Source organism: Sorex araneus, chromosome X (assembly GCF_027595985.1).
Source record: "Sorex araneus isolate mSorAra2 chromosome X, mSorAra2.pri, whole genome shotgun sequence".
Lineage (NCBI taxonomy): Eukaryota > Metazoa > Chordata > Mammalia > Eulipotyphla > Soricidae > Sorex > Sorex araneus.
In genome coordinates, this window is record NC_073313.1 from 152,770,961 (window position 1) to 152,784,329 (window position 13,369).

The 13,369-nt window shown below is 43.4% G+C and overlaps 1 pseudogene; it reads right to left on the minus strand.

The window, feature by feature from the left end:
* Positions 1-3,948: 3,948 nt before the first annotated feature.
* Positions 3,949-9,793, minus strand: LOC129399797 (uncharacterized protein C2orf78-like; annotated as a pseudogene).
* Positions 9,794-13,369: the final 3,576 nt, after the last annotated feature.

The following is a 13,369-nucleotide window of genomic DNA, read 5'->3' on the forward strand; positions in this document are numbered from 1 at the left end:
ATGGGTATTTATATATATATATTTTTAAACCAAACTTTGATAATAGCATAGAAAGAAAAGCATTTGGACTGTCAAATGTTTATGGAAACACAAGTAAACTTTGTTTATTTTGAGGGTTTCTGTACCTCTGTTGCTTGAAAAACAGCTAAATTCCTCATTAAAATTGGCTGAGGCTTATAAGATAGAGCCTTGCACTCTCTGAATTCTTATTTCACTTTTAGTTTCCTGGCTCTAGCTCTGTAGCTTTTTCTAGATAGTACAGCTACTGGAATTCAAAAGAATTTCAACTGTTAATAACTATTAATGTTCTTCCAATAAGAAATTTAGACTAAAAATTTCAATTTCGTTGTAGGCGCCACATTCTATTTAGAAATCTTTGTTTAAACCTGGTCTAACAGGTTCCAAAATCACATAGATCCTTTAAATTGCTGAACTGCATACCACTCTGATCTCTTGAGACGATCCTGTTTTCCCCAGGCCTAATTTTTACCACTGATTTTTCACTCTGGCTCCAGCACTCAAGTGTTCCACATAGAGAGACAGACAGACAATAAGTTCACTAAAAACACCACACGTACATGTGCACACATCTGCAGTTGATCTATCGATCTGGCCCTTCAGAAACGGCAAGGAAAAAACTGATAGACTGAGAAAGGAAGGAACAAGTCCCCAGGGCAAAGTTAAGCCCTGTCGGCCGATTGGGAACATTGCTCCCCGTTTCTCTGCCTGACCAGCCCATTTCCTGCTTGTTAAAAATGGGTCAAGAAAGCGCTTTTGTTCACTGTTTACAATAGCCAGAATCTGGAAAAAACCCGAATGCCCCAGAACGGATGACTGGTTGAGGAAACTTTGGTACATCTATACAATGGAATACTATGCAGCTGTTAGAAAAAAGGAGGTCAAGAATTTTGTAGTCAAGTGGATGGGCATGAAAAGTTTCATGCTGAGTGAAATGAGTCAGAAGGAGAGAGACAGACATAGAAAGATTGCACTCATCTATGGTATATAGAATAACAGAGTGGGAGACTAACACCCAAGAACTGTAGAAATAAGTACCAGGAGGTTGACTCCATGGCTTCGAGGCTGGCCTCACGTTCCGGGGAAAGGTCAACTCAGAGAAGCGATCACCAACTACATTGTAGTCGAAGGCCATGTGGGGGAAGGGAGTTGCGGGCTGAATGAGGGCTAGAGACTGAGCACAGCGGCCACTCAACACCTTTATTGCAAACCACAACAGCTAATTAGAGAAAACAGAAGGGAATGCCTTGCCACAGTGGCAGGGTGGGGTGGGGGGGAGATGGGATTGGGGAGGGTGGGAGGGACACTGGGTTTACGGGTGGTGGAGAATGGGCACTGGTGAAGGGATGGGTTCCAAACTTTGTATGAGGGAAGTATAAGCACAAAAGTGTATAAATCTGTAACTGTACCCTCACGGTGATTCTCTAATTAAAAATAAATAAATTAAAAAAAAAAAGAAAGCGCTTTTGTTGATATAAGCCGGCAAAACCTTTTCAAAATTGTTGAAACCTAAGGTGGTCAGATGCTACCATTTTTCTTTCTTGGTCAAGACTAGTTCTGAGGCAGGGAACTAGTGACTTCTTATCAGATTTGGGGATAGGCTACCTTAGTGATATACTTTTATTTCCTGATATTATTAAACACTTAACCACATTATCTTTCATTTTCCTGCCTTCTCTGCTGATAATAATAAGCAGAACTAAGAGAAAGATAATGAGACAATTACACACACACTAAAGGCACACGCACAAAGCACACTCCTGCACTCGCTCGGACCAGTCCTTCTTTCACGAGGGTGCACACCCACTCACCACATTCACACTGAAATTCCTGAACCTGCCCTACGGACGTCCACATTATCTTTGGTCTTATTCCCCTGACAATGGGGTTGCTCCAATGTACATTGGGCTCTTTCTAATTAGAAGCTAGCAAATTAAAGGCAAAGCGGGGGTGATCATCAGGATGCAAGGGAATTGAGAAAAAGCAGTCTTTTAAATCAAGTACTGTCTTATACATTTCTGAAGGAATGGCTGCTGGGGACGGCAGTCCAGGTTGAAGCTACCCAAAAATGACTATGGTTTTATTTACTGCTCGTAGATCCTGTAGCAGTCGCCAACTGCCGTTTTTCTTTTTAAAGTCTTGGAGGCGCCTCCGCTTGGGAGGGCTCAGGTAGGAAAGCAGGATGGTCAGAGTCTATAGTAGTAGAATTTGAGGAGTCAGTTCCGTGCATGGGGGTGGCCTCATCCCCACAGACTGAGGGAGCCTTGGAAACAGAGGATAAGCAGGCCATAAAGCAAGAAGAGAAAAGAAAGGGTCACTGGTAGGCTTTTTTCTGCCAACTCGACAGAAATGAAAACACAGGACAAAGGGGTTCAAGCCTTCCACCAGTGGCTGCTTCACTGGTAGGCTGTTTCTACCAACTCGACAGAAATGAAAACACAGGACAAAGGGATTCGACCTTCCACCAGTGACTGTCTTCACTGGGAGGTAGTTTCTGCCAACTCGACAGAAATGAAAACACAAAAGACACAAGAAGGGAGCGGGGGGATGGGGACACTCATAACAAACCATTCAGATGCATGTCTGGCCGGTGAGGAACTTAGCCATAGTGGATCAGCCTGAGAGGTGACTTGCGGCTGGTGTCTAAACCAGCACCACCCTAGACCATATGTTCCTCGTGGAATCGCAGACAGCCCAATTGGACTCCGTAACCTTAAAGGGATCTTAAGGATGCCAAGTCATGGAGCCACAGACTCAGTACAAGGACGAGGACGTCCAAGACTGCACAATCACTCACACATACACACAAGACAAGGGAATTCAAGCCTTTCCGCCAGTGACCGTCTCGTCCTTAACACGAGACTGTATTCGAGCCCGGTCCTATACCAGGGTGTGCGCCAAGAGAGAGGCGACCCTCAGAGACACTCACTTTTCCGTGAATTTGTCGGCCGACGTGAACTTGACCGGGCGTTCGGTGGTCCCCTAGTGCCCCACGTTGGGCGCCAGATGTGGGGTCCCATCCTGTCCCGCAGGGAGGACCCCTCGTGGGGCTAAGGAGGGGACGTAACCGAATGAACAGACGCAGAGCCAGAAGGAGGAGGAGGAGAGAGAGAGTTTATTCACAGCAGTTACAATACTTATACCTCTTGGTGGGAGGGGGCGGTATGCATGCTTGGACCCCCATAGGAACAATAGTAAAATGCAGATCAGGCATGGGCGTTGGGCAGATCAGGCATGGGCGTTGGCTAGTGAGAGGAATGGCCAACTGATAAGATCAGTAAGGTCAGCAGTGGTGACCTTGTTACAGAAATCCCAAGTAAGCCTCCACTTGACTAGAGGATAAGAGCCGGGCTTGTAAAATGGCTCCCTACATCAATCAAGCCCCCTTACCATGCAATTTCTCCCATTCATTTTTGGAGGAGACCGGGAATGGGGGCCTACTTGGTTTTGCTCATGGCTTACTCCTGGCTCTGTGTTCAAGGATCACATCTGGTGGGACTCGGTGGACCATATATGATTGCAAGGATCGAATTTGGTTCAGCCTCGCATGCAGAGAAAAAGTCCTATCAGCTATCATATTCCTCTGACCCTCCCCTACTCATCATCAGGCCCATGGTATTTCTGCTCTTTGGGGCTTTAAAATCACGGACCAAATCTCTTTTGCCTTCTTGCAGTCTTGTCTGTTTCTACTTTGTTCTCTCTCTAAATTCCCATGCTCTCTCATGCCATCCTCCAACCCCAAACCCTTCCAAATAACAAACACTGTTGACAGCATCTCAAAATTCAGAACATTTATTACTAATCTATTAAATTTAATGCATCTCTTTGACCTATTAAAATATATCAGAATGAATGAAAAGTTATGGCATCTCAGGTGTTTGTCTGTGGCAACCATCTGGTGCCTAAAGTGGCACTGACCGTCCCAGCTACTCACATTACATAGCCATAGTATTGAGAGATGTCTGTCTCTTTTTCTCTCGGAAAAAAATCTTCCCTTTCCCCAAAGAGGTGCACGTGGCAGCGTTTTCCCGCTCCTGCTGAGCTTTCCTTTTCATAGCCTCACGCTCTGATCTTTGCTCTTTTGTGATGGGCTATGACATCACTGGCTCCGGAACATTGGGCTTTCTCCATGGAATTGGTTGGAAACGGAAGTCTTGGAGTAGAAACTGACTCTGACGTTTGGGTGGAGCCTGGGGCTTGGTCACAGAGACAGGAAGAGGCTCCCGCGGGAGAGAAGCGCTAGCTATTGCAGGCTGAGGAATAGGCCGGCTAGTAGGGTTCAGCAAGCCTGGTCGAGATGGGTTGGTCGAAATGCACTAAGCTGGCTTGGCAGGACCTGGCAAAGATGCAGTGGTTGGCCGGGATGAATTGGAGGCAGTTGGCTGAGCTGAGTTGGTAGAGCCACGCCTGGCAGGGTAAGCTGCAGCTGGACGATGTGAAGCCAGAGACAGTGGTCTCTGAGGAACAGGTCGAGCTCGCGGCTCCTCCATGGATAGAAAAGGCAAAGTTTCGAATTTGATCTTCCCAGGAGATGGCCGCTCATACTGGATGGAGACAGCGGTCTTCAGCACTGCTGCTTGGTTTCTACGCTCTGACCTGAGTTTCCCCAAGACCTTTTCCATTCTTTGTAGCACCTAGCCAGTATTTGACAGCTGAGGAAGGCTGGAAATCTTTGGGCTTCTTTGAGCTACCCAGGACCCGGGGGGAAGAGAATCCAAGCTTTTGATCACTCTTCTTCCCCAGTGTGTGAAGCACTTGCATGGACTCCAGCATCCACATGCCTGGGCCCCTGCGGGGCTTTTTGAAGGCCTCCTGGTAGAGCTCAGATTCACTTTGCTTGTGTTTCATTCTGTCAGTGGTGGGCTTCTCTTCTGTCTGGACCTTGTTCCCTGGCTGCGTACTCTGCTCAGCTGTCTTAGAGTTTTCTCAGGCCTTTTTCTTCTTCTCCTGCCCGTGGCTCTTTGTCTTGCTGATCCTGCTGGAGGCAGCTTTCTGAGGTTTGCTGTTATGTTTGTCCATGGTCACTGGACACCTATCACTGACAATCACTTCTCCCCCGACACGCGTTCTAGGTCTTTTGGCGGGATTTTGGCCTTGGGTTCTTCCTCAAGAGGCTGAGAGGCCTCATTTTTGTTCTTCAGAGTTGAATGGGAGGGTCCCTTAGTGCCACTTGCATTTTCTTGCACCTGATTCAGAGTGATGGTATCTGTGGTGTCTATTGCCTGCAGATCTTTGCATTGATCCACGCCTTTTAAGCGATCTCAGATCTGGGGAAGATGTATATATTCCACCAGTGTAGTGGTGTCTGCAAAACTACCGCCAGATTCAATCGCACTTTCAAGTATTCCTGGTCCTTAAAACATATACCATTCTTTTCCTGACCAGTACTTTCAGTGCCAGGCTGTTGCTTTTGGCTGAGAGTGTGAATTCAGGCCAGGAGATGGTGGTATCGGGGATTGCTAAAGGGCACAGTGGAGGATCTTGGTTTTCTACTGGGATCTGCAAGGTATCCAGAGACTTTGAAAGCCCAATTTCCATCTCATCCAAACTCTTCCCTGTTTGTTCCTGAATTGGAGGTGGAGGCAGCGCCAGGTTCATTTGGGCTGAAGCTGTTATAGGACCATCCCCGAGCTCAGGTGGTGGGTTCCTCTCAAGTATTTGATTCCCGCTACTGCAAGACTCAGGCAATTCTGAAGTTTGTGTCAGACAAAATGTCTGACTTGAAGGTAGCAATGCCAGAGAAGTCTCCATCCCCATGGAATTCATCACTACAAAGGAACCAAAGAAGAAATCAGGACCCCGTAAAAGGGATACTCCCTCCACACAACTAGTGGTGCTATAATTGTTCACCTGACAGCAATGCGCAAGGCATTGTTAAGGGCTCTTCTAAGGATCATGGACATGACCCTGTGCTAGAAGATTGGAGGTAACTGTTGTAGTTCTTACTGTCATTCATGTGGTGCCATTGTTTCTTGCTTTTCTTTGTATTTGAAAGAGTTTCTGTGTAAACTGTACTTGAATATAAGAGACTTGAGACAGAGTGATAGCAGTCTGTAAGGCATCCTCCCTGCGCATATATGACCTCTGTTTGATCCTCAGGATCACATTCGGTCCCCTAAGAACCTTCAGCAGTGATCTCTGAGCACAGGGCCAGGAGTAAGACCTGAGCACCTTTGGCTGTGACCCACATTCTGCCTCCTTAATATCTTAATATCTTAATATCTTTTAAGCTAGATATTTGTAAATGCTATACAGAGCTTAGCATAATATACTCAATTTCTTCACTTTCCTGAACAATAAAATGGGTAGTTAGTATCATGGAATAGGAGAAGAAATAAAGTAACACTTCCTCATTAAGTCTGTGCTCAAGTTGAGATTCTAGGTTTGATAAGTTTGAACAGGATCTCCCAGTACAAGGTGTATTCAGAACCGTCTTGTACATTAAAGGGAAATTTAATGTGGTGCCATCAGAATAAGAGTTCTAAAATGTCTTCAGAAATCAAAAAACCAAGAGTTTAAGAAATGGAGTTTATTGTTACTGTGGTAATGCTGGGGGACTGATCAACTATGAAAATGTGGAATTCCTTGTTATGCTCCTGAAGTTTTCTTCTATTAATTCTACATGGCCATTATCATATCATGCCTTCCAATTTGCATTGGAGTTTATCTTAAGTGTAAAAATAGGTGCTGTAAAATGAGTGAGGGGAGTTTAAACTTTAACTCAGTTTAATTAACTTCAGATTTCATAAATTTAAAAATCTCAGTTTATTAAACTTACATGTCACCCGTCTATGGACAGTTTCACATTTACAGATTTGACCCGAATTTTTTTTTAATTTAAATTCTTTTATTAATTCACCATGTGGAAAGTTACAAAGCGTTCAGGTTAAAGTCTCAGTTATACAATGCTCAAACACCCATCCCTTCACCACTGCACATATTCCACCACCAAGAATCATGATATACCTCCCCCCTTCTCCCCACCTCCCCAGCCCTCCACCCCGCATGTGTAACTGTTTACCCGAATTTTTTTTTAATTTTTATTAAATCACCATGTGGAAAGTTACAAAGTTCTCAGGTTTATATGTCAGTTATACAATATTCAAACACCCATCCCTTCACCAGTGCCCATATTCCACCACCAGAAACTGCAGTATACCCCCTGCCCCCACCCCTACCCCCTACTGTATAACTAATGAATTTCACTTCATTTTTTCTTTACCTTGATTACATTCCATAATTCAACACAAAACTCACTATAGTTGACATAACTCTCTTTCTCTCTTTTTTTTTCTTTTTCCTTTTCCCTTTTTTTTTTCTTTTTCTCCCTCATCCCCCTTCCTGCGCCTCATAGTATGGTGTACGTCACGCCGCGTCGGCCAGCGTGGGGCTTTTGCTTAGTTCACAGTCCAGAGGTGGCTGCTACATTAATAACCTTCAATATTTCAACAAAAACTTACTGTTATTATTTGGAGTTTCTCCCCCAAGTCAGACCTGTTCAAAAGGAACCGTTTCACATTGCTGACAATTATAAATGTTTTGGATTTCTGTATAAAGTCCAGGGGAAATTCTGCCAGAAAATACATAGCCCAGCTCACAGTCCCAGTGCATTGCTGTAAGAAGTCTCTGAATTCAAAGTCTTTAGGCGCAGAGGGTCCGATTCGCGCTCAGCGGCTCCGGGTTTATCTGGGCCGAGGGCGTGCCGGTTACGCCCCCTTCCCATGAGTTCCTGGGAGCCCCCAAAGTAAAATCCGAATACCTGTGGGTCTGGAGTCACAGAAGATGGCACCTGCCACATGGGTGCCGCCAGCCCGCCGCTTTCCGTGCAGGAAGACAGGGTGGGGAGGAAAAAAAATCCACCCCCGGCAGCACAGAGTTGTAGCCCAGTTTGGTGTCCCAGTGCATCGCTCTCGGATGCTGCGCTGGATGCCCGAATGTGTTACATCTTTGGAATCAAAGTCTTTAGGCGCAGAGGGTCCTGACCCGAATTTTTGAATGCCGGATTTCCCATCTCTCCATTTTACTCAACTTGATAACTCGATTCTGTGTTGGGTTGAGGATACAGAGTAGCAGATTCCAGTGGTGGGGCCTGGTGGTCGGTTCTTTGTGGGCTGGACCTCTTTAAAACATAGCCATTTGTGGGGATGCATTGCTGTAGGTTTGGAGGGCAAAGCCCCTACCTCCTGTGAATGTCATGGAGCCATAGGATTGCAGGCAGGGATCCAGTTCTCCAGAAAGGAGAGGTCCCTGGGTGCCCTGATAATAGTAAAACACCTGGCTCCCTTCCTGGTCGGGAAGCAAAAGGCTATGACTCTGATTTGGAACCTGAGATGGTGTCTTCTCAACAAGGCTGGCAGAAACTAATGGGTACAGAAACACCGTGTTGTTGGTATCTAAGGTTTTCTCATAGCAAGCTGCCATTGGCATGTAAGAGACAACAGTGTTTTGGTCAATAAAGGTCACAGTAAAGTCTCCCATGGAAGACTTCTTTTCAGCATTTCCTGCAATATCCCACTCCAAAACACTCGGGTAGGAAGCAGCTGAAGTGGACATCTGGCTCTGGCCAGACACTCCAGACAGCATTGTTCTGCTAGAATGTTGATCAAGATAGGCACTACCCATCAGTGGTTGGAAAGAGTTGCCAAAGGCTGAGGGCAGGGGCCAAGCAGAACTACCAGCTGGAGCAGATACTCTGGAGTAGTTGCAGACCCTTCCTGTTAGGGAAGCTGCATTGTTCACCACGGTAAGGGGAAGCTGCAGAGAATGTGTAGTTCCTAATACACAGGGATTTTGAAAATTTTCTGTAAGGAACAAGAGGGTGACGAAAAAAATCTGTGAGACTCATAACCTCCTGCTCCATTTGAGAGAAACAATATTAACTTAAAGTTTTAGCTATAGAGAAGCTTGTAATACCAACATTCAACTGAGTTACCAAAAGTCCAACAATTTAGTGTGGTTGAATGACTGGAGGACTTTGGTACTTTGCGTATTTGGCACCGTGCTCCCAAAGAGAAAATAGCTATAGAAAACTCCAGTGATATTTTTACATGGTTTTCTTGCGTACGGCTACTTCCTCCTTCCCCTAGCTCTACCTGTAGCTTGCTCTCCTATTGAACTCATACGTTATTTCCTAGAATGGAAGCATTTTAAGACTAGGAAGTCCTAAGAGAATGACTAACATTTTATTGCAGAAGAAAGAAAATCGTGGCCCAGAGATGGCATAGAGACTTGGTCATGTTTTCCCATTAATTTTATTGGGAGTGGGGTGGGGTGGAGTTTGGACCAATACCCAGCAGTGATCTTGGGCTATTCCTTGCTCTCTACTCTGGAGTGACTCCTTGACGATCAACGGGATGATGATTATGATGATGGCGATGATGATGATATTTGGGGGTGTCTATCCTTTTAGTTCTTTTTATTATTGTTGTTATGTTTCATTAGTGAATCACTGTGAGGTTGATGATTATACTTAATTAGTGTTGTTAGTAACTACAAGCAGCAATTTGACATTGTTAGTTGACAATTTGAAAATGTCAATTTGACATTGACGATCATCAAGTGACTCAGGAGACTGGATGCAGTGACAGAGGTCCAACTGGATTGGCTGTGTACAAAGCAAGTGCCTTATCACCTCATGTGCTATCTCTCTGTCCCTTATGTATTACCAGGTTATGAAACCTATGCATATGGACTTTTTTGCCAGGATTTTGCCTTGATCACTACAATGCCAGAAACTAGGAGGAAGATTCCTCACATTAATGTAGGCATTTGCCATCACTACAACTATTACCAGTGTAATCTCCAGATTTTCATTTGGCTTTCTCAGTTCGTATCTGTTACCTACGGTTTACTCATGACTCAATCTATTGGATGAATTGAATGTTAGTAACCTTACCCTGGTTTCTGATCCTACCAAAAAAAAATGAGTACTTGAGTTTACTCAAGAAGTGCTTTTGGAAGGAAGATTGTTATTTAAATTCTCAGTGTCAAATTGCTGCTTGTAAATTAGTTACTAACAACTCTAATTAAGTATAATCATCAACCTCACGGTGATTCACTAATAAAACATAACAACAATAATAAAAAGAACTAAAAGGATAGACACCCCCAAATATCATCATCATCACCATCATCATCATCATCATCATCATCCCATTGATCGTCAAATTTCTTGAGCAATCTCAGTAACGTCTCCATTCATCCTAGCCCTGCGATTTCAGAAGCCTCTCTTTACTGGTCCTTTCCAACAGTGCCACATTAGAGGTTCTTTCAGGGTCAGGGGAATGAAACCCATCATTGTTACTGCTTTGGGTATATGAATACACCACAGGAATCTTGCCAGGCTCTCCCAAGTGGGCATGAAACTCTCGTTAACATGCCACGTTCTCCTAGAGGGAGAACTTTAGCAGCCAAGTGCATCTGGAAGCTTGGTTTTATAGTCTGGATTTTGACCGTTGGTAGAATTACAAGGCGGTGGGAGCAGTCTCTGGGTTTGACCACCTAGCTACTGAAAAATGGGGAATCTGGGTGGAAGAGGCCTAGTCCCGATCAGAGCAGGCTTTGAGGTATCAGCTCCAGGTCCCACACACCTGGTTCCTGTGCCAGTTCCTTCATGGGTGAGGCTCATCCAAATATGTGGAGAGGGGCCTTGAACATGGCTTTGGCTAGGCTGTGGAGGTCTTGAGCCTTGGGAGCTCTGCTCTGGGTGGGAGGGAAACTGAAACCCATCCCCTCCGAGGGGCCCTGGGGAAGACAGGCAGGCTCGGGGGCAAGAGAATAATGTGCATATTTAAAGTTTGTCTTTTTCATGTGATTTACATGGGAGGAAGTATACAGATAAAGAAAAAATCATGAAAAATATGTATCACAGAACTGAAAAAGAAGTATATAAGATATTTATGAAATCTGGGCTGTATAGCATGCAGCACAGTACTGTAAGAGACTGAGAGCAGACCCAGTGTAATCCCTGAGCCACACTGGATGTGGTTCCCAAACAAAACCAAAGAAAATAGGACAAAAAGTTTATTAATAACCTGTGCCATGCATACAAGATGAAGACAGTATTCTATTTTTTGCAAAATGTGATGGCCAGAAGATACAATAAGAGGTGATTTTTGAGTGCACACCTTACCAGTCCATAAAACAGAAAAGATTTACCAGTAACTTACATAACAAGCATAAAATATAAATGTGATTGCATTTGATAGCCAAAAGTATGTTTTTAACTGAATGAAATATAATAAGTACTAGAAATTATGTTATGATTCTCATTCATACCTCTAAATATTAAGCAGCGAACAGTAGGTATTAAACATAGCATGAAATTTCAGAAAATCACACCAGAAGCAGAAAAGGCCATTTAAAAAATGGTCACAAAAATTTCAAAAAATGACAAATTTATTTTCAAAACCTAGATGACAAGTGTCTTTATCGACCAGTAAAATGTCACTCCAAAGTTTAAGAAATGATCACCAAAATCCAAGTTAAATATTTTTAGTGTAGGAAAACTCAGACTCCACACAACCGAGATAAATGTGTAATTAGACATGTGAGACTTGAATTTTCTGTTTCTTCTTAGGATCTAAAAACAGATGTAGACTTTTGTCAAAATGCTCTCATGCTAGGAAGAAATTATTTGTGAAGATGATAAGCAGCCTTAACTTGGAACCTACTTTTCAGACAAAAGAATCAAGTATCCTGATTCAAGTTGGAAGATATCATTTATTTTTACAGGCAGAGCATACATGTAGCTTACAAACTAGAATGTAATAAAAACATTGAAGATTCTGCTTCTTCCATCCCCCTAGATAACCAGTATTAGTTATTTATAGGAATCAACATTACTGAACCGTGTTTATATTCAAAACTGCCAAGGGGGCAAGTGTGTTCTAAGAAACGATAAGAATAGAAACCACCAACATGGCATTCTGTTAAACAGATTTTCCTCCAGGTACTCTTCTCGAGGCATAGTACACCCTCTAGTCCTATCAGTTATTAAAAGAAACTGCTTTGATTTGCTCTTAGCATATTTCTATTTTGATTTGAAATCTTTGATTCGCTTCAACATTCTATCCCAAATGGTTTTCCCTTCTTTGGGAAATCCCCTCCATAGTTTTCTTTAATTCCTATTTTATTCTCCCTCATATCATCCTCCTCTTCTTGGCTTCTCTTGGTTAATGCTTGATGAAAATGACCCTAAACTTCCTTACGTTTGAGGACTTGCCTCCCTACTGTTCAGCACCCCACACCTTCCCCACAGCCCACTTTTCCTTATCACCTACTTTATATACAAAACTCAAAGGCACTTTTAAATAGCACTAATTGTAAAATAATAAAGTACAAATACAAGTGGAAAGACCGTTACAGATAAAGCATCCTGGTATACATTAACAGTTTTCTACAGCACCTATGTTTTCTGTTTCTGTCAAAGTAGTGTCTCTGGTTTACTTTCTTCATGGGTATCATGTAAAAATCACTTTTAAAAAGAAAAGGAAACACAGAGAATGAACACTCGTATATTAACATGTATTTGAGCTTATAAAGTCTGAGTAAAATATAATATAGTGTAATAAATGAGTAAAAACACTTTGTACCTGAGAGAAAGAAAGTGAATATCTAAAATCACACAGCAAATGTCAAAGTCAAGCTAAAATTAGTCTTATAAAATTCTAGTTGAATACTTTTTTCCATTATTACATGCTGTTTTTCCTTGACTACTAAGCTTAGGGATAAGAAATCTAATGAAAAGTGAAATAGAAGGTGATTTTTTTTAATTTATTTATTTTTAATTAGAGAATCACCGTGAGGGTACAGTTACAGATTTATACACTTTTGTGCTTATACTTCCCTCATACAAAGTTTGGGAACCCATCCCTTCACCAGTGCCCATTCTCCACCACCCGTAAACCCAGTGTCCCTCCCACCCTCCCCAATCCCATCTCCCCCCCACCCCACCCAGCCACTGTGGCAAGGCATTCCTAGAAGGTGATTTTTGAGTGCATACTTTATCACTTGTCACTAGTCACCCCCGTTGATCCTCGATTTGCTCGAGCAGTCGCCAGTAATGTCTCCATTTGTCCCTGTCGCTTGCCCAATGATATCTGCTCGCTCCAGAACAGGAAGAGGCTCAAATCATTCATTCAGGGTTTTGACAAAAAGTCTGACCATCTCGTTGGTGGGCAGCCACGCCGTCTTCTGATGTCCTGTAGAATCCAGTCAGCAAAAGCTCTAGTCCAGTGGTCGTCTCTGAATCACATTACGTGTCTGGCCCATCTGAAAATTGACGCCTTAGCAAACGAGGCATCATCCCTGATTCTTGACCATGGACAGAGTTTGGAACTCCAGATTCCTT